Below are 20,824 nucleotides of genomic sequence, written 5' to 3'. Positions count from 1 at the left end.
GCTCCTCAGCACCTACCTCTGGACGAACCTGCATGGACACCTCTTCTCTAGGGGTTGATGGAATGCACTGACAAAGAGCAAAACTGCAGAGACGTTTTTAAGCGGCCACCTAACATCCGTCTGAGTTTAATGCAACAGACTGAAGGAAGAGCTGCCAACTCAAACTAGACATAGGAGCTGAAGTTCTGCCTCTGTCCCCAACCTCTCTGAAACTGTATTTGAACCAAATGCTCACAGTATACCCGAGCCTGCCTCTGCTCAGAGACCCCTCCAAGGGTGACCGAAGACCTCAGCTACAAAGCAGCATCTCTCAGGACAAAGTATTTCTGCAGCTTCACAGCTCTTCCACAGATTCATTTCAACAGGAGAAACTATGGACAGAAAGGAACTCCGAAGACTTTGTGCTACCTGGGTTTAAAAGGAAGGATAGTTAAAGCTTTTATTTGCAAAATTAGGATATAAGGGAATAAAGGAGATGAACTAAACAGAGACACTTATCAAAGCAACAATTCAAAGTCTGAGGACAAGGTGCCCTCAGTGGCTTGTAAGGGCTGCAGAGGGAGGGCAATGCTCACTTGACCGAAGACATTTTGGGAACAGTTGGCTTAAAAGAGCCAACTGCTGCAGTAGCAACAGAGCAGGCAGGAAAGTAATATCAGAACACTCAGAAGAGCAAAATAAATCATCAGCCAAATGACTCCTGGTACAAACCCCCCACTGATTTCAGTGGTGACAGTGGAACATGCATAGCTGCACATCTCAGGAAAGGTTTGCAGCAGGTTGGAAAATAACTGAGACAATGGAAGAGGTATGAACCAGACTCTTCTCCATCTGCCTGATTTGCTGAGAGGCAGGTCAGATTTTCAGTGTTGCATTACTGTAATTCCCTCTGACCCTCACAGTGCCAACAACAGCAATTGTTAAGGCATTCAAGGCTGTCTTGAAGCTTTTATTACAACTTCCTTTTCTGAGTGTTAATAACTCCTGGAAAAATTCTTCTCTCTGGCTGAAGTTGTTCATGCTTGCTCTCAGACAGATTAATTTTATTTTTAAGACCGAGTTAAAAAAAAAATCCTTTACCATTGCAAGATTTAGTCTTGCTTAATTATGGAAAAAAAAAAAAAAAAACTCAAACCTATCCCCAGTATTGCCAGTCTCAGCCAAATACAAGCAAAAACAGTCTCAGAGGATTTTCCGATTGGTCTGCATTCACAGTGAATTAGGACCATTAATTCAAGGAGCAGGGGGACCCCACCACCCTTGTGGGACCCCACCACCCAGTCCCCGAGCCATGGCTTCCCCATGCAGCTTCCAGTTTTGTTGTCTGTGACCTTTGGGACCACGTGGTAGACGAGAACGGTCAGAGCACAAAGCTGTGCTCCTCCGAGACAAGACCAGGGAATTGGGCAAAACAGGGCACGAAAAGCCCAGATCCCCAGTGGAAGCTCTGTTTGTGTCGTCCTTGTGCCTGTGCTCTCTTTGGCAGATGAGACACCAGAAATGCAGTCCAAACCTGTGGCCAGATCTCTCAAAACCCACTGCAGGACGAATTTAAAACACAGCCTTTCCGTTTGCAGCACGTGTCACCCTACAGCTATATCAAACGAGAAGCTGGGGCTGCTTTCTGGGTTGGCTTGTTAACCCAGCTCTCGGTGGAGACTCCCTGCTCAAGCACTGGTTTCTCCATGTAAGCTGGGTGAGAGGCCCAGGGTGCTCCTAAATCCAAACCATGTTGCTGGGCCTGCAGCAACATATAATATTAATAACTGGAGAGGTCTCAGAAGAATCATTCTATCCAGAACTCTCAAGATATTTTGTAAAACATGCAGTATTTCTTCCATTTTAGAGGTAAAATGGGGGTAGGCAAAGTGATGTACTCGATATAATCTGCAGATCAGACATGAGAGACAGGAGTAGAAATTAGGTGCAGTGAGTCCCAGTTCAGTTCTGTGACAACCATCCTTGATGCTAATAGGAGTAAAGGTGTCCAACAAGCTACTCTTTCACATTCAAAATGATGAAGGCAGCCCTGCCAACTTAGTCTTACCACCCATCTCAAAATATGTTTTTTTTTCCCTAAAGATCTAATTCCTGGGATTCTGGAAATGATAACAACCATCTTTTCCCCTGCTTGGGAAGAATAAATGGAAACTTAATTTTCAAGCTGAAGAAATGGGGCAGCTAAATAACAACGACAACAACCCCAGAGCCAGCAGTGAAGCCAACCTCCTGACTTTGAAAAGAAGAGGGAGCCATGGAAAGGGCTGACCTAGGAGGTCCGGATCAGCCAACCACCATTTCCAGAGGGCTGGCAAAGCGGGCTGAGACAGCGAAGCAGCAGCTCTGAACTCTCCTTCTGGGTTCAACTCAGCAGTACGCTCCATCCAAGAGCGCTCTCAATCGTTGATGTGAGCGTGTGCTGCAAAAAGCCTGGCCTATGCCACAAGTTATCTTACACAATTTTTAACTCTACCATTCGGGGGCTTCGCAGCCTAACAAGATGCAGAGCTGTATCTCAATGGATTTCTTTCTGCTGCATAACTGAAGGAAGAAAACTGCCTCCGAACCCTTGATTCCATCAAAACGTAGACTCTAACTCTGGATCCGCAGCCAGCCGTCCATGAGCCCAGCAGAAGCCTGGGTCTGCGCAGCGTGCGGATCCCCACAGCCTTGTAAGGTTTTCAGAGTATTAGTCTCTTCATAGACAGCATTTGTCTTCCTGTCCCTCTCTCCTTCTACCCACCATGTTGTAGCTCTCGTAGTTCAGCTTTTCAGAAATGGTCTTTCAGAAATGGTCTCAAGTAGAGTGCTTTTGCTGTGATTTGCCCTGGGGTATACGTGCTATTTAAAGGGACTACCGATTTGGATTTGCAGTGTGACAGGCAAAAACCACGGGAAGCGGTAAACACATTTCAATTTGAGCATACCCTAGGCTGTACGTCCTACAGGAAAAAATCCAGCCGACAGGCCAAACACTCAGAAGCCGGATGAGCAGCCGTACGCTCAGAGTCTTCTAAATACTGCCATTATTTCCCAAGTTGAGGCTTAGGCAGCGTCGCAGCCACTACCAGACTAAGCCCTGGCACGCCTGCCCAAGCGAGCACACACACGGCTGGTCCGTTTTGTTAGGCAGAATCTGGCTGGTATAAAACAAACGACGGGAGAGGATTAAAACACGACGCCAAATATAATCTTGTTAGCTGCAGATAGCTTTCCTTTACGAGCCTCTGCCACAGGCTTAAGTCAGCACCCTCACAGATGCAATGCACTGACGTGAGACGTTTAAGTGCTCCCGCAGTAGGTGAAATAATAGCTGAATAAATATAAGTCAGATAAGTTACAAGATAGCCGAGCTAAAACTAAAAGGATGACACTGCATCTGCTGTGAATAATTATTTTGACATTATTCTGCCCAGCGCTAATCCCCAATGGTTTAAAAAGATTCAGTCTCTATTTAGCAACACCAATAAATCCTGACTGCAAAACAAAGAGTAACTGGATTAAAATCTTTCCATGGTCACAGGTCACGTTTGTGTCGCATTTGCTTAAAACGATCCTTCAAGAAGGAAATCTGACTTTAAAAGACTGCATTGGAAAATATAACCCTCCGCTTTCAGTTCTAGACTGTTTCATAGCTAGGCATTCTAGCACGAAAAAGAAGGATCTAGTAAGACCGTTACTTTAAAACTCTATCTTCAGGAATGCAAAAGCAACACAATAAACATCCAAGCAGTAATGTCATCGTCCAGAACGCCAGACTGTACGCAGTTTGCTCAGAAAATGCCCCTTGAAACCAGCCTTCGGAGGCTGCATTCACCCAAGCAATAAAATTAACGCCGAGACATGAGGATTTTTCAATTCTTATTTAAAACCAGCTGAGCCTTCCTGATCATTTTAAAAAAGGAAGAATCCACTGATGTAGCATCAGCCTTTCTCTCTGACTTCCCGCAGCTGCAAAAATGTGATTTACCAATTAACCTTTTATGATGGTAAACAACGAGAACAGCAAAGGCTGAAGGAAAGAGCAGCCCCTGGAAAGGTCACCAGTAATGAAGGGTGTATTGAGCAAAGTTACCATGCAGCTGCATGCATGCACAAAATACTGCCTGTTCCTCCTCCTCCACCCCCCCTTTACCTCCTATCCCCCCCCACCCCCGGCAAAATACAGGGCAACTTGTAAGTTGTTGATAAAAGGCAGTTTCTTACCTATTCCCACCAAAGCCGGTGCCGGTGCGGGGTGGGGGAAAACCCACGGGGATGTTCTGCTACGCTAGTTTGGACAGTTTACTTTCCGCTGGTGGGCTGCTCCCGAGAGCAGCGAAACCGCCGCAGTGCAATAAAGCATCGCGCATCGTCCCCGGGCGGGCGCGGGCGCGGGCGGCCGGCGGCGCTCGCCGCACCGGGCTTTTGTCCGCGCCCTTCAGAAGCGGCACGCGTTGCACAGCGCCCTTCTCACCGGGAAACCCGCTGCAGGCGATCTCCGCCCCGCGCTTCGCTAGGCTTTAGAGCTTCAAATCGCCTCGCTCCGCACGCCGGCTGCCCCTCTCCTCGCCGCCCGCGCGGACCCCGCAGCGCTTCGCCCAAGCAGCCTCCCGAGGCGCCGCCGGGACGTCCGAGGCGCTGGGCGAGCGCCGGGCGCTACGGAGGCGGGAGGCGGCGGGAGGCGGCGCGGGGCGAGCGGCGGCGAGCGGCGGCGAGCGGCGGCGAGCGCGGCGCGGGGCTCCGCTGTTGCATTGCTCGCCTCTGCCGCATGCTAATGAGCGATGGCGTCAGCCGGCCCCGGGGCCCGCATCCGGACAGCGCCCGCCGCCCCGCCGCCCCCCCGGCGCTTATTTACATGGAAATCAGCCCGCTCGCATAAAATCGATAAGCCCTGCGCGGCTGCCGAGGGAAAGGAAGGAGAAAAATCCTTTCGCCGGCTCGCATTTGTGCATTTTAAACGACTCTGGCTCCGTGCCGACGGCCCAAATTGAACGCTGCAAAGACGCTAATTATCCTCCTCGAACCATGATCTTATTCGCTGCTGACCAAATCTCGACTTGCTGTCAAACTCAAGGCGCTGCTCCTCAGGCGAGCGGGCCGTTAAAGCAACGACCTCCTCTGGCTCCGAACACCCGTACCAGTTTTCTCCTAGCTTTCCATGCCCCCTTAATTATTTTTTGCAGTCATTTGCTGCGATTCCCCACTGGTTTTTAGACACAGCCTGTGTGCGCACCAGCAGGGCTAAATATTCTGGGACACACGAGTTATTAACGACGCGTTTTGGTTGCTGCTTATTTTAATACTTTTTCTTTCATTTGGCCTCGAAAGATGCGCGGTCCTCACCTTTTATGTGCATCTCAGGTAACTACTGCAAATGCAAGGACTATGCTAGCTTAACAGGAAAGCTAAATCTTCTTTCCCAGTGTTTCCCTCCCCTCATAAAGGAGAAGAAAATATATGGAATGAGCTATACTGCCAAATCTCTTTTGATGTTCTGAAAGCTCGTTACTTTGGAATCAGGGACTCGCAAATGAATCTGATTCAAGTTAAGTGCTGGGGGGGGGGAATGTACTTCTTAGCTTTTACGTCTGTGGAGTGAAATTTAAAAACCTAGTTTCTGTGGGCTCAGAAAAATACAGAAGGCAAATAAAACCTGCCCAACACATATCGTTTCTGTAACACGCTGATGACTTCTGAGGCCTAGCTCAGGATTGCTGAGCCCTTGGGTTTGGCAATATTAAATACGTTTACAGAACACAGAAGGATGCAGAAAACACAGCTGCGAGTCTTTCTGCAGTTTCAAATGCCTTAAATTATGGTTTTTACTAAGGATCATAAATTAGGTTTCATTATACGGAATTACACTCAAAATATCAAGGGCGAAATCTTCAGCTGGGACAAATCAACCCAGCTTCTCATCAGAGCTGCCCCAACTTACTCCATCCAAGTACACAGTGCAGCACAGGCCGAGAGAACATGCTGAGACCTCATCTGGCTCCAACATGGGTTTAGATGGATGAAAATATCCATGGCCATTAACAAAATATTTGAGCATTTACATTTTTTTTTTCAAATTAAGACTGCAGCAGCGAGTCCAAGAGTCAAGCACCAACTCTGTGGCTGCATCTGGCTGGGTCAAATGTTCCAGCAGCTCCAAAGTTTGGGGGATGGCAGCCCAAAGATGGGGTTTGGGATGCCCCATCCAAGGCGGGCTCAGCCAGGCCAGGGGAACTGATCCACCGTTCCTGGTCATCACATCATGCCCTTGCCCCTTCTTCAAGGGCAGAGGAGCACTCTAACTTTTCCCAAGGAATGGCACAGATTTGAGGAGGCTCCTCTCAATCTCCTCCAATTCTACAAATCAACAACAGCACTTACTGGGAAAAAACTTCCCTGACCCTTCAGCCTCCTCAACTGGCACATTTTGTCCCTTCTGCCTTGCCTCGGCCTTTCGGGCAGGCTGTCAACACAGCTCTGGATGGTCAATGTGCCAAGGCCTCGAGATGACGTCTTTTCCTCTTAAATTCAGAACACGTTAATTAAAATACAAAGGAAATGAGACAAAACAGAACTGGGCAAAAGCAAAAAGCCTGCTAACAAAATGATAATGTAGAACAGAAACTCTGCAGAGCAGAAATTACTCATATTTACTGCAACAATCTTCTCTGGCAATATACTGTTAAAATCACACAGTAGTAAACTAAGGGCTTCAACAGAGACAAAAAATGTGCACCACTCAAAATGGCAGGTCCTGCAGGCACTAATTTTCCCTGAACATGAGTCAAATGCCTGACTTTTTCTGCACTAACCTTCAAGGAGCAAAGGCCCTTAGCTATGACCACTTAGGAGTAAAGGGTTTATTAGTGCCCCAAGTGCCACTCGAGCAGAACTGCCAGCTGGCCCTGCACGCGGGGGAAAGGCTGGCAGGCGAAGAGCCTGGGTTTCCAACCCTCTTCTTGTCCGATGTGGTCTGTGCAACCCAGTCCATGGTAGCTGTCATCACCAGGTGCCAGCCTTGCCTGCTTCTGATGCAACAGAGGAGCCTACCGCAAAGATGAGCCCGCAGCCCATTTTGTTTGCTACCTACACCAACTGGTTCATCCCCAAGAAAGGAATCACACCAGAAATTGCAAATTTTTAAATATTAAGTTGATGCATAAAGCTAAAACACAGGTGAGAACCACGAGCTCATGTCACCGATCAGTAAAATGAGTGCATCCCAGTTGTATGACTATCTGCCCGCAGAAGAGCTTGGTGTCTCACATATATTCATCATCGCTCCTAGTAGACTTCCTGCTCTGATGCTTGCAAGCCTAAGTATCTTCAAAAGGCATTGAACAGGTTATTCTGAGACAAGAAATCAGATCAGGAGATTCCACTTTTGGACACCAGACTGTTTCAGGAAAGTGGAAATGGAACTTCCTGCTCTGAAAAGCATTTGATGGTTGGCAAATACTCTGCATTACAGCTACCTACTCCAAGGCTTGTGGAAAGGTCGTGTGTTGGAGTAACTCCTGCAGGCGCACAGTATTCCCTGACTGATACTGCGCGTTGGGCGGGTGAAACGGGCGTTTCGTTAAGAAGCAAGGTGAGGACTGAGCCGGTGGAGCACACTTCGGAAGGTGGCCTGAAGGACTTGCACACTTGCACGAGTACAAGGACGGATGCTGACAACTGCTGGCAATGAAGTAGATGTTCTGAAAGACCAGAGATGAAATCTGTCTTCTTCTACTTGAGTAGCTCAGATTTTATCAAAAGCAGGAAGCCCCTGCTCAGGCTCACAAGTGAGAGAGGACCAACTCTCCTTGTAAACGTAACCAGCTCTAGTTTTAAAGACAAAGACCTGATCTCCATTGTCGTCTTCTGCCATTTTCCTAAATTCATCCCCAAAGCTAACTGAACAAAACCATCGTTACGAAAGCCCGTGTTTCACGAATAGCGTCTTTATCACCTGAGGAACTGACCGGCTGTCAAGCAACAGGGCTTCACGCGATGCCGCCTACCCCCTCGACCACAACGAGCTACGAACCGCCGCGGCGGCAGCCTGTCACCCTCGAGGTCAGATCTCAAAGAAACCGCAGACGGAAACGGGCTGGAGAGGGAAGGGCAGAGACAACACCCCCCAACCCGGGCTTACAGCTTTTCCCTAGGACTGCCGTTCCCGTCTCACACCGCTAACGTCTGAGACAGCGCGAGGCGGACCCGCTCCTCCTGCTGCGTTTGACGCGAGCTGTTTGCAGCAGACGCGGGTAAGGATCCATGCTGCCGGCCTCCGAGAAGGAATTTAGTTCTTAAAACACTCGAGTCCCCCAGCAGATGACACAGAAAGCGAGTTACAACCCAGAAGCGCCACAGCCCATTTCCTCAGTTTTTATTAGAAGCAATTACTTGTATTTCCAGCTAGTTCATCCAGTACGACCGGTCTGACCTCCGTGGCATCCTCTGGCGCCGTGGCCGGTCCAGACGGCCCGTTCCCCACCCACAGGCAGCTCATCTCCGCTCGCTTAAAAGCCGCCCCGCGTGATTCAACGGTCTAACGCCGGGAGCTGCTCCCTCTGCTTTTCCGCGGTCAGTCGTGGCGTTTCAGGCAAATCCGAGCACGGCCCAAAGGAAATTCATTGAGCAAAACCCTCCGAAACCCCAGGTCCCGCTCAGGAGCCGTGCTTAGAGCTGAAGCGGTCCCTCAAGGCCTCATCCGGGTCTCCCACCCCAGCAAGAATTTCTCCCTGCGTTGGAAACAGCTTAGCAACGCTGCAGATGATGCATTTGGACAGATGATTCTCCAAGCTGTAACGAGCACGAGGTTTCTTTCGGCCTGTTGTCAGCCGTCTCCGCAGCCTTTCCGCGCCGCTTCGGAGGCCGCGCAGCGTGCGGGCACCGCGCGGTCCCGCGCGCGCGGTGAGGACGCGCCCCGCTCCGGCCGCGGGCTCAGCTCGACGAAGCGGGCAGGAGCGCGAGGGCGGCCAGGCGAGATCTGCCGTCCCTCGGCAGCCCGGATGCGAGGCAGCCAGCTGCAAGCCCCGATACGCGGGTGGGTACGTGCTTGTCCGCGCGCGCCCTAGGCCGGTTACAACACGCGCACGCGAGGGCTGGGGCTTGTCAGGGTGTCTAAATGCACAGTGCAGTTTAGGAAAAAAAAAAAAAAACTTAATTTTGGCAAAGCGTCACCAACTTGCACCCTGCAACCCCAAATCCTGAGGCAAAACCCTCTTGTGACACGGCAGCAGCACGCGCAGGCTCAAAAGCACAAAACAGCACAAAATCTCACCGAACGGCGCGAAGCGCAGGCAGAGCCGCTGCGCCTGCGGTTCCCTAAAGAGCCCGCCCTGCTGTGCCGCTGTCAGCCGGCATCATCCTGCGTTCACAAACACGCGGCGCCTCCGCTCCAGGGACCACCGAAGCATCGCTCGCCCCCGCCAACGTACCGATCCCACCCCCCGCCCCGGCTCGGCGCCGCTGCAGCCAAGGAGCGCGCGGGAGGCGGCGTCACCGTAGCCAAGTCACGGCTCACCACGCGTGCGGGAATTGCACGGGAGACGCTCCCATCCGCTCGCGGGAGAAGGACGCCGGCGGTGGAGGTGACTCGGAGCCAGCCCCTTCTCGCTCCCCAGCCTCACAAGTCCCAGCTCCCCCGCGAGAAAAGACATCAGAAAAGGGTTATTACATGCTGAACCTCTCCTTAACCCACCAGCTTGCTCAAAACAGCATTCTAAAACATCATATACTCCGGTGTGACACAGTGTAGCAGGCTGAATTTCAATCAATCACGGTATCTCTCCCCCCCCCCCCCCCGCTCTTTTTTTTTTTTAATCACCTTAATGCAAGAAGCTTTAGAGAGCTTAACAACAAGAAGGCTTTTTCACAGCCTCCAGCTTTAACTCTGCACTGCTCTGTTTTTCACTTTTGTATGTCGAAATCAAATTTGTAACAGAATGTGAACAACAATCTGGATGCTCATGTTTTGGGTTTTTTTCCCCCCTTTGCTAGCCTGATAGTATTCCTCATCTGAGGGCTTTTTAATAGCCTCTTTTAATAATGTCTACAAAAGTCTTATTAAAGCACTGCATCGAAATTTAAGCTAAATAAACTCAATGCAGTATTTTTAATCAAATATTTTTCTTGAGGCCCTTCCATGAACAATAAAGCATTCTCCAAAAATATGCAATGAAGGAAATTCATAAATCTTCAGCTTATCTTGTGGTATGTTTTCCAAAGATCTAAACCTTTGATCAGCAACACAAATTAATTTTCCATTTACATAAAACAGAAAATTATTTACAGGACAACCAACTAACCCTGAAAGTGTGCATTAACATGCACCTTGGCAGCGCCTCAAGATTCCCTCGTTGTAGCCGTTCCTGCTACCTGATGTTGTCAGGGTCATTGTCATGTCGGGTAATATTTTTTTACTATTTTTTTTTTTTTGCTTCAGACCTGTCAGTGCTTGCCCCCTGGGAATTTCCTGTCCCTGCTCATCCAGCTCCCCGCTGAATCCATGCAGCTGGGGCAGCCAGGACATGACTGTCTCTGCTGCCTCTCAGAGCACCCCCTGAACCAGGTGACAGCACTAGGATCCAATTGGAAAAATTAAGCCATGGTGCCCTGCTCCATCCCAGTGAGCCGCAGGGACAAGTGGCACCAGGACATGTGGCATCGTCACCGCAACTTGCCTGCCCTCGCGCCTGCTCGGTGCGTGCCTCCACCTGGTCCCACCTGCGCGACCATCCCCAGCTCAGCTGTGAATCTCCAGCCGTTCCAGAGCTGTGGACAAGCAACATCAGCACATTTTACCTACCTAAACTCAACTGTGTAAATCTCTCCTGGGCTGCCATCTGGATTTTGGTGCTCTCTGCCCCAACCCCAGCTGGGCACAGGGAAAACCTCGGGCAATCATGCTCCGAGCCAAGCGCTTCAGTCAGATCCCTAGAGCTGCATGGGACAAATACCAGTCCAGCTTCTTCAAAACCAAGCACCAGTCTGAGAGAGACATTTTGCTCCTGCTGACAAAGGAAAAACATGGGTGCTTGCTCTTTATCACCTACAGAGAAAACACCCACTTCCTGCTTTGCTTCTCAATTGCATTAAATGCAGTTAAGATGCTAACTCGTGTATAATCCGGGTTTTGGGCTGATGATCCCACAGTATATTGCACTCATCTGGAAGGAAATCATGAAGATGTTCGTGATTCTGAGCTGAAACGGGCTCTCCTGATGCCTTCCAATCTTTTAAATTTGCAAGTGTATTTGCAAACATAGGGAGCTAGCCAGACTCACGGAGGCACCGGGGTCCTCACCTCTGCTAGGTGCTCAACCCATTTAACGGGCAACAGGAACAGAGGAGCCAAAATCAGAGGGACTTGCCGCTGGGAATCTGGACTTATGGAAACATTCACTTCCCCTTTGCAAACACTCTGGAAGCATGAGCTGGAGGAGAAGTTTTATTCTATACTGGAGAGTTTAAGGTCAGCTCCTATAACCACATGAACTGATGGGCATCATTCCTCCTAGGCTCACCCCAAAATCCACCCATCAAAGACTTCTACAATTCAGCTAAGTTTCACTTTAATAAAAAAAATTAACATTATAAAAAACTAAATTTAAGGCTAAATTTAAGTCTCAGTGCTTTCACCAAAAAAGCCCCATATCCCACCTAGGGTGCACAGAGCAGGTCGAGGCATTTTAGGACACCATGAGGTTTCCAGTCTTGCTGTCCTCATGGCTAATGTTGGATGGCGCTCGGGTATCCCTAGGACACCCTGGCATGGTGCATAAATAACAATAGATGTTTGCTATTATTCTCCTTGTTTTAATTAGTAATAACAATTTGTTATTGTAGCTTGACATTTGTTCATACTTAGGAATAAATTGCTTCCTTGAATGATACGCTGAGATTACAATGGGTTTTCTGTGTTTGTATTGGTTTTAGTAGCTCATAACAAACCATGAAATTCATTACTCTTGCCACAAGCACCCATGAGATATGCCAACCCCGGTGTGATTTATACAGAGCTTGACTCATGGAAATTAAAAGGCTTTAATGTTGCCTGCAAGAACTTAAAGATCTGAAATTTTACACAGCTCAACTGCTAAAAATCTTGGGCATGAGCTATTTTATCTGCCTAAGGAGTTTTATCTGCCTTTATCTGCCTAAGGAGTTTTATCTGTTTTATCTGCCTAAGGAGTCTGAATACTAAAGCCAGGGTAAAAATAATTCACTAAATATTAATTAAGTGTATAATTGAACAGCCTTCCTGGTGATAAGCTTTCTGGCCTGCAAGTTACTTCATTCTCTCCTCTTTTTAACTGCTCGGCTGCTATACAAAGGAAGATATTTTAAAGTAAAACTTCTCTAATACAGTATTAATTTGATAACGAATTCTGACTGGGAGAAACCGCGTGAAGCAGCCTGTGCCTGGCTGTATTTAGCAGGGAAGGTCCGTCCGTCACGCTCCAGGCCAGTCTCGCGATGCCGCGTCATGCCCCGCGCGGTGGATGGGCCATGCAAGCAGCCCCCTCGGGACCAGGAGAGCTGCTCGCCCACTTCTATCTTGTCCCGACCTACAGGGAAAGGCCGCAAAACCAGGCGCTGGGCGAGCAGGGCTTGAAGGGATGGATTAAGACCGCACGAAGGCAGCTCCTCCTCGGACGGCAAGAGCATCCTCGCCGCAGCAAAGGGGGCTGTGGCCCCGAGCACCCAAAGGTGCTTCGCAGAGGGCAAAGGCGCGATTCAATGCTGTTCGCGTCAATCAGCCACTATTCGTTAAAGATGCTGAAACCACAGGACATTTCTTCACGTTTTTTCTCCTACCACTCTGTGCTGCACGCAGCACTATCTTCAAAGGGCAAAGCAAACGTGTTTGCTGAACATTAGCAGACTAAATACATCAGCTTTTTAGAAGCAATTATTGCTGCTAGAGATTTAGTGAGCCTCATTGTTTGGCGGTCCAGAAAGCATTTTGCCAACTGCTTCGGAGTGGATTGCTCTTCAAAGCGAAAGCTGCACAGCAATGGATAAATCCTTCCCCCAAAAGAAATAAAATACAGGTGGGCACCCAGCGCAGTAGCGCTCTGGGCTCTGTTGAGTATTCAACTTACATCGTCTCCTTGCAACAGAAAGAGCTGCAGTTCAGGGGTTGGGGGACTCCACGGTTCCTGGAGGTGACACTTGGACACGCACTGGTGCACAGCAGGGCCAACATCTCACTTTTCCATGGCCTTTGTTTCAGGGTGAATAGCTCATTTTTAAAACCCCTTCTATGCAAAAACCATTACTATTTCATCTTGCCAGCTGATGGGGAAGGCAATCAGGGGTCCTGCTGCATGAGGCACTTCAAACAAATATCTCCAAAAAGACAGTCCCCATCTCAAAGATGAGCAACCATGGATGGACAAAATAGACAGATGGAGGGAGGAGAAGAGACGTTCATGACACCAGTGAGACTATTATAATTAGTGTAATAAGCAGCAATCACAGCTCAACAGCTGCCTTCCCTTCGCTGAGCGTCTGCTACACTCAGCAGCACATACCCATGGCCAAGGAGGATTTTGCCACTTGCCATAGGCTGAACATCTCTAGTTTGAAAAAGTTTTATGACTTTGCTAAAGTTTTCCTTTTGCGTAAGATGCAGAGCCCCAGGGAAAGCAGTTTTCCTGCTTTCCCAGCCTCAGCGCATTGGCCTAAGGAAGCAACACCTTGTGCTTAGAGCAGAAGAGACATGAAATCTGAGTTTATTCTTAGTATTGACTGTGATTTGGTATGTGGCTAAGAACAGAAACACATCACTTCTATGTTGAGACAAACCAGTGATACTTTTTGAAGTCCAGAGAGTCTCAGAGATGAACAGTTCTACAGAAAATTGTAAAACGTGACAAAAATCATTTATGGAGAGTACATGTCCATTATCCTTCTCTGATGGACCTGTGCCCAACACCCTGTTCTGAAAAGTCTGGCTGCGCTATGGGGTGAAGCAAAATAAAATTCATTTGAAATACACTGAGACACTTGTCCCTGTCCACACTAGCCTTTCTGAAAGTTGTTAATGAGAATACAGCACGAAAAAAAATTCTCTACAACTCATGAAAAATCAAAGCAGCCCTAGTGTAAAAGAGAAGCCTTACAGGTAGGGGAACATTTTACAGGACCAGAAAACAGACACAGTGACATTCTTAGCAATGGTTAAATGGTTTGGAAAACATATCTAAAACAGCACAGAAGTTACGGGGTGGAAGTTCATTCAAAGTCAATTGAGGATTTAGCTGAAAATTTTAATTCATTCCTTCCCCTTCTTACAGTGCCAATGCTGCTGGGCAGGAAAGGTTTTTCATGAGGACTCAAACAGAGCCCACAGTCCATGTTCAACCTTGGCTGCATGCTCATAACTGCAGGGCCCAGCAGTCCTTTTCAAGGCTTGTTTCAACAACACAGTTTGAATACTCCTCTTGTGCCCAGACTTGCCTTGTTTCAGCCACTCATCAGGAAGGCCGTAATAAGCCCAGTACTGCACCCTCTGCCTCTGGTGTCAGTGGAGGATGGCTTCATCCTGACTGCATCTTCCTGGAGGGAACCAATGGTCCTGGGCTCTCCAGAACCTGCTCACTGAGTGTTAGTCAGGCCAGAGGATTATAATGATCTTTTCCAGCCCTAAAACTTCTGAATTTATCCCTGTACTACTGCTGCTTCTGTGAGGCAGAAGCAGGCTTTAGTCCCAAACAGTCTCCTCCATCCACAACTCTTTTCTCCATCTAGGCAGAACGTCACCCACACAGAGATGGCCTTGGTACACACCACAACTATGCCAATGCCAGCAGCATGGCAAAATAACAGGTAAATCCAACGACTTCTTAAGTCACAGAGACCTTTGTCAACAAGACTGTGGATCAGCTGGACTGGCAAAGCCCTGGTGCCTGGCCCTCTGTCATCCATGCTTCCCGAGACACGGACCACAAGGAAGGGCTGCAGCACCACGAGACACGTGCTGCCTGCATGTGAGCCCAATGCCATGCATGTCATCTTGCTTTTCAGCCAGGCCACGGTGCCTGCTCCATGCTGCTCCTGGGTTGTGGCTGTGGCCACAGCTAAAAAAAGCAAACCTCAGGTGTGCTTTCTGCTGGGCTTCAGGTCTGTGTCATGTGCTACTAAACTCAAGAGTGCCTTCTTCAACTTTTGCAGAGCTGAGGACTAAGCTCTCCAAAACCCCTTCCGGTATCTCAAAAGACCACTTGTTAATTCCGCTCTTGCCTTGAAAAGTCAATCGCAAGGAAAAAAATAACCTATACCATGCAGGTTGCTCCACCACCCTTACCTCTATCTAACAACTTCTAGGGAGGCTTACTGGATCGCGAATGAAGTGAACGCAGAGGTTGCAGTGCTGCTTGAGTGACAGGCTTTGGATCCTGAAAGCCAAAATAAGTTGTAGCTTAGACACAGGCTTCTGTGACCACAGTCAAATTCTGAAACATTTCTGGTTCTAGGGTTCCTAGGAGGCACCACCGACTCTTGCTTCCTTTTTGCCTGTCCTTTGTCTAGAGAGATGGTCAATGGAAACGGTTCGATGCTCAAATCCCAGTGGGTATTTTGGCAGTAGTTAAGTATTCAACTCCCACTGATTTTTAGTGGGTGCTAGACACTTAAAATGTGTCTAACAGAGAGAGGTTTGGAGGTCTGAGGTCTACACTCTTTAAGGAAGGGGATCAATTCTCCCAGCACAGGTCTCTAGTGCTAAAGAAAATGAGAGCATCGAGAAAACAAATAATGACGAGCCCGAAAAGCAGAAAATGTTTACGTCAAGGAAATTTAACCCCTATGTTAAACACGTTCCAGACCACACTGGGTAGGAGGGCTGAGGAGTAATTGCAAACAGGCGGTGAACTGCTGGAACCAGGATATCAACAAACATCACGTCAAAGAGTTAATAAACACGGAATTTGAACCCAGAACAAAGATTTCTTTAATTTTCTCACGCAAAGAAACACGTTGGTACTTCCATGACAAGCAGCACGTCAAAGCAACACGAAGAGCAGAAGAGCTATTTGTTCCAACTTTGATCATCTCTGCTGCTCCGAAAGGAATCCAGAAAACCGCGTGAACAGGATCCGGGAGCTCAGGTAGAGCCAGCGTGCCGCTGCCTTGCCTCTTAGCGAAGATTAACCACCCCTGACTCCGCGGAAAGGCAAGAGGCAGGTTAATCAAACCCACCCAGGCAGCGTGCCGCAAGGCACCGGCTCACGCAAAATGACAAAACATGACACAACAGAGGCTGACGCACAGCGAGAAATGTTCAGTACTGCGTGCGACTCGAACAAGCCACGTGATTTTTATTAATGTTTTGGGGAATGGCAAGGCTCGTTTCTCATGCATGGGGTGGGGAGGAACAAATGGCATCAGAGAGCAAAAAGCACAGGTACGTTCAAGCCTCTGACTTGCAGCTCGGCTGCGAGGTACCGGCCGAAATTAATGGGGTTTCAAGTGCATAAATGGATTGCAGAGACATTCACACTGAGTCTACTCTCTAATTACTCAAGATTAGCATTTATTCTGTAAAACAGGCATTCATGTAAAGCAGGAATTTCTCGTACATCTGTATGTATCCCTTTCCCATTCGTCAAAACGTACGCCAAACCTGTCTCTCAGAGCTTCAAAGTCAGTACCAAGACAAATTCTTTTTCTCTCGGCGCAAACAAGTCCAGCCTCTCCCCAACACACGTGCCCACAGGGCAGCCTGAGTTAGGCACGGCATTTTCTGTGCAAAATAGCATGCAACAGAGGGATATGGCCAGCAGAAACCTCCAGCTCCCCCCTCAAATCTGGCAGCACCTCAGCAACTTCAGCACAAGGCCAGAGCCAGTCTTGAGCTTGGACTACTCCCCTCTATAAGAGGGTATCCTAGACACTGCTGCAAGACCTCTTTTCATCCCAAAGGAGTATTTAATCCATCAAGTTGCTACTGCTTCAAGCCTTTCACGCACTGCAGGGGAAGTCCAATGTCCTTTGCCGTGATACTGTAATGGAGGATGCAATAGCAGACAAGTACATTTCCAAGATTAGCTTTGTTTACTAAATGTAAGAAATACTTTACAGTGCTAGAGTAATTCAATACATTATGCACTGCACTTTCTTAATGAAGCCAACACTAATACCATTTTATCGTCAGTTCTAACCTTTCTGGTATCACTTCACACCCCCGGATAACTCACTCCATAACCTGGTACCTACAGCGCAGTTGGACACAGGCCCCCGAGCAGCAGCTGATCTCTGGCAGCCCTGAGAACTCAATCTCTGCTAATCCGATCCCTTTAAAGCAACGCAGAGTAGAGCAATCTAAGAAGGAGACACACGAAGTCACTTAGGCTTATCTCTCTAATTGACTGCCTGTGAATCAGGATGTTTGGCGTCAGCCACCTGCACTCACATAGAAATGGAGATGAATTAATGTCAGTCAGAAAAATCAGACCTAAAATATTTATCACGTGCGTTTTCAGAGCTGTAAGTGAAACTACTGAAATACTGCCTACTATTGCAAATCCAAATCCCATTCTAGCTGCACTGCATACATCAGTGTAACAAAGCAAGTGTTCATGGCTTCCTTTTGCTGAAGCTCGTTCCAGGTCTATTGCTATGTAACAGAGATTTGAATTCCCTGGACAGTTTTCCTGCATTGCCCAGTGCCCACACAGTGAAAATGTTAATGAATACAGTCCCATAAATATTTAATGCACAATTTCCTAGGAGCCTTGCTGTGATTAAATAGCCACCTCCCTGCCAAGGCCAACCTTTCGTTCATTTTTATCTTTGCACAAAATATCAAGAGCCAGAACTACACACACACAACTGAACTGCTGGAAACATTAGTGCATAAACCAACACCAAAAAGGCAAAATGCAAACACATGGAATCTAAAGAGAAAACCAACCGTAACTATTTCGTTGCAGCTACCTCCCAGATTTGCAGAAAAAGGCAGAGGGGACAAGCCAGCAATAAGCTTTCCTTCTAATTGTAGTTATTTGTCCGTTTTTTTTGTCATTAGCCTTTGTACAATTGTATTTGGAGGTCTCGGTCGCATTGGGGGCCTACAGCACATACTGTCCAGACGTGGATGGTGCCCAGTACCATCGCTGGGGCTGGCTTTGCTCCGAGACCTTCACTCAAAACAGCACAGGCAGGAGCTGGGCTACTCATCCTGGTCCCTCAGTGGAGATCTGAAACTTGGAAAAATTTCCATGCTTTGTCTGAGGTTAGGCAAGGAATCCACAACAGACATGGGAAGGGAACATGGATCACCCCATCCTCGCCCCGAGGCCACGGCGTTGCCCTTCCGGTGTTGCGGCTCTTGGAGTGCCGTGAGCTTGCGCAAGCCCTGCGGGGTGCATGGTCCCCTCTTAGCCGCCTCCTCCTAAGGATGTTGTTTTCTGCCTTCTGGATCTTTAGAATTCACATATTTGAGTATTTCCTATCAACCATTAGGTAAGAAGCTATTTATAAGCCAGCAAAAACTGTGATTCTTCTGGGATTACCCAATTCCAGAAGGCAGAAGAGTAACGCTGAGCATCCAAAGGCAGCAAATGCAGGCGCGAGGTTGGCAGCGCTGGATAAACGGTGAAGCCATCCAAGCACATCCAAGCTGGAGCAAGCTCTGGTGCTGGAGACATGTTCCTGCCACTTCCCACCGCTCGGCAGCAACGCTAATGCGGGGCGAGTATTTTGGCTTTCAGTGATGCACCAAGGAATCACGTGGGCCGTGGGAAAGGTTTGTTACGAAAGAGAGAAAAGCGGTAGAGTCCAAATTCACGCCAAACTGCTAAAAATAAAAGAGACTCGAAAAGAAGGAAGCTTGTGTATGTTAGAACTCTTGATAATTCCTCCTAAACACATAATTTTTTGGCAGAGACGCTAGAATTTATCTGGAGGGCATGCATTTAGTTCTGTTTTAGCTGGGAGAGTCCCAGCTTATGTCTCTTCACTTCTTGTATGGAATCGGCCTCATTATGCAACGCGTGTTGCAGCCAGTTCTGCATCAGTGAGGGTGTGAAGACAAGGCTAACGAGGGCAGCATCATTAAGAGTAATAAATGCTAAAAAAGCTTGAAGAAAACAGGCTGGACTGAAAAACAGGCTGCTGCCACATGTATCACAGCGGGTCTTCCAAAGTGAAAAACTTGAGTCTCTCCGCTCGACGAGAAGGCAACAAATGGTGGTTCGATGGGCGTTACTGGTGAAGAACTGGTACCAACTGGTGAGGCTGCGTTTGCAGTGCAGTGCAGAGAGAGGTTGGTCAACGCAGTGCTGTGCTTGGGCTAAGGCACAGGAGACGTTAAGGCCACCGGAGATGGAAACACAGGTCCTCTGCAGAACTGGCCCTGCCTCCGCAAGGGGGAGAAGCCGCGAGGCTCCAGCCTCCCCGTCTCCTGCGCATCCCTCGGCTGGGATCTGCCTCGTGCCGGGGGAGAGGAAAAGGTGCTTTCCAGCAGGCAAACGCGAGTCCTTGCTGCACGCCAGAGCAGACCTGCCCCCGATTCGCCCAACGCCCTCCCCAGGACGACGTCCCTCTGCGAGGGCTGCGGCAACTCGGCCACTTCGCAGGGTTTCCGCTGCTTCTCCTCGGGTGTCGGACGGTGCCCTGCTCCACCAGCACACTGCAACCGTGCTCAGAAAGACCACCGCTATGCGCGTCTGCACAACACCGATGTGCCGAGTAAACCCTTTTTGGCATATTTTTGCGTTTCAAGCTCACTGTTGCCAGGAGAGCCTGTCCTCTCCCCTAGGCGATCACGCTCATGGAAGGTGTAAGTGGATCAAGTAGCTAATTAAGGAAATAGCCGATAAGTGAACTGAGATCATTAGAGGAATCAGCGTGTTGCTGCCATTATTTATTTAAACGGAACAAAAATACGCTCGTGCAACCAGAGCCTTAAGAGGCTCCGGGCGTCCCGATCCGCCGAAGGCAGCTGAGCCCAGCCGGGCTTCCACCTAACACTGCTTGCTTGTCCTCCAGCAGAAGCTGCGACCAGCCGAGGCTGAGCCAGGAAAATGCTCCAATCTCCTGGTAATTTCCTGCAGACAGGACGTTTAATCATCTCCCGGGCTCCGCCGCAAAAATGCAAAGTAAATGATTCACGCTTTTCAGCGGAATTTGCCCGAAGAACAAGAACAGCCTCCCGCTCCGGGACGCAGCCCCCCGTTTGCTCTCGAGGGTGGGGGGGGGAAGAAAAACCACAACCTCTTTCCGCTAGCGGGACCGCCGGGCCGCTCGCCAGGCCGCGAGCCTTCCGCTGCGGCACCCCTCGCCCGCCGCCTCGGCCGGCTCCTCCGGGGATGGGCTTTCGCGGCGACCGCGCGGACGGAGCCTTTTTGCCCTTACTCCCACCGAGAGCCGGCTCCTAACGCGCCGCGCGGGACGGGGAACGCGTCCGTTCCCGCTGCTCCCTGCAGCCGCGGCAGCGCGCGGGCTGGCTCCCTCCTCGCTCCGCCAGCTGCACCCGCGAAAGCATCTGCCTGGAGAAAGGGGGAACCCGAAAGCACGCGAACGACCCGCGCCGCCGAAGCGAGCGCGGCGAGAGGGCGATGCTAAACACACCTACGGCGGCAAGCGGGCGAGCCTCCTGCCGACCGCGCGCGACTGTGCGTGCTCCTCCACGGAGCCTGGTTTTTCTCCAGCCAAGCACATCATTTGTCACCGAGCAGCGAAGCTGCAAAACGCAGCTTCCTGTTTGCTCAACTCCAAAAGCACTCAACAGCGATCGAACCAGGCAAGTTTGATTAAGTGCTTAAAAAGTCTCCGTTTCACTTAAAAGAATGCTTTTGTTTTACCTTAAAGAACTGGGAGTTTTTCCTCCAGAATTTATAACTTA

At 49.2% G+C, this 20,824-nt stretch overlaps 1 protein-coding gene across 2 annotated transcripts in view; it reads right to left on the bottom strand.

Annotated features, from left to right (window-relative positions):
• Positions 1-4,612, bottom strand: part of PRICKLE2 (prickle planar cell polarity protein 2) — a 39,994-nt gene extending 35,382 nt beyond the window's left edge. For both annotated transcript variants that reach the window (XM_062585311.1, XM_062585313.1), the window contains exon 1: positions 4,207-4,612. The gene's annotated coding sequence lies outside the window, so the exon portion shown is untranslated. The remainder of the gene's footprint in view (positions 1-4,206) is intronic.
• Between the last annotated feature and the right edge of the window lie 16,212 nt (positions 4,613-20,824).

Source organism: Rhea pennata, chromosome 12, assembly GCF_028389875.1.
Source record: "Rhea pennata isolate bPtePen1 chromosome 12, bPtePen1.pri, whole genome shotgun sequence".
NCBI lineage: Eukaryota > Metazoa > Chordata > Aves > Rheiformes > Rheidae > Rhea > Rhea pennata.
The sequence above is the reverse complement of the archived record's forward strand: the minus strand, read 5'-3'. Positions and strand labels throughout refer to the sequence as shown.